Raw genomic sequence first — 1001 nt, forward strand, 5'->3', positions numbered from 1 at the left:
TATATATATATATATATATATATATATACACACACACATCAGGATACCAAGATTAGCAACCCAGTGCAACTATCACATATCACATTATTCCACCTCGAAACGTTTTGGCTTTTTACATCCTTCCGCAATTCTTGCACTTTGCCCCAGTCGAGGACTTGATGAAATTATCGTATTCGATCTTCGACGGCGAGCATGGCCGATAATAGGCTGCTTTATTTCTTCTATAACTCCGGTGTTGGTGTCACGTCTAGCCGGGAGACTTGATATGGTCGTACCGTCACTGTTAGGCATCCTTGCAGACTCAGCGTGAACTATCGTGCCAAGTGTTGTGTTCAATTCTGGTTGTGCTTCCCGTGAGTTTAGCGGGGCCAGTTGATCGACTGCCATTAACTGCATTGGTTGACATGCGTTGATCCATGCAATATTCTTTCTGGCATTTATCACATATTTTGATTTAGATGCAATCTTGTCGAACATGCTTTTGTGTTTTACATCCTTACCTATTTCAAAGAATGGGTTTACTACAACCTTCAATGGTCGTTTCCTTAACTTTTCGGCCGGTGGTAATTTACAACCACCCGAGGCTTGAACAGAATTGTGTTCAAGTAGTTGCTGAATTTCCCTGTCTTCGGATCAAAATGCTTCAGTGCAAGCTTTCACAGTTTGTACGGTCCTTTCAACGGCGCCGTTAGAAGCCGGACTGTAAGGAGGTGTCTCAATTTTTCTGCAACCCATTGATGTCAACATGTTCTTTAACGCAACAGGTTCAAGCTCGTTGTTCGATACTAAAGCTGTGGGCACACCAAAACGAGCGAAGACCTCAAACAGCTTCTTTTTTACCGCCTCAGTTGAGCGATTAGGACACGAGAATACCTCGATCCATATTGAATAGGCATCTACAATTACAATATGTTACCGATGTTTGGAACATATGCTCAATCGATGTGCACACGTTCTCATGGCCCATAAATGGGCCATGAATCATTTGCCTTAACTAAATT

Source organism: Octopus bimaculoides, chromosome 3 (genome assembly GCF_001194135.2).
Source record: "Octopus bimaculoides isolate UCB-OBI-ISO-001 chromosome 3, ASM119413v2, whole genome shotgun sequence".
Lineage (NCBI taxonomy): Eukaryota > Metazoa > Mollusca > Cephalopoda > Octopoda > Octopodidae > Octopus > Octopus bimaculoides.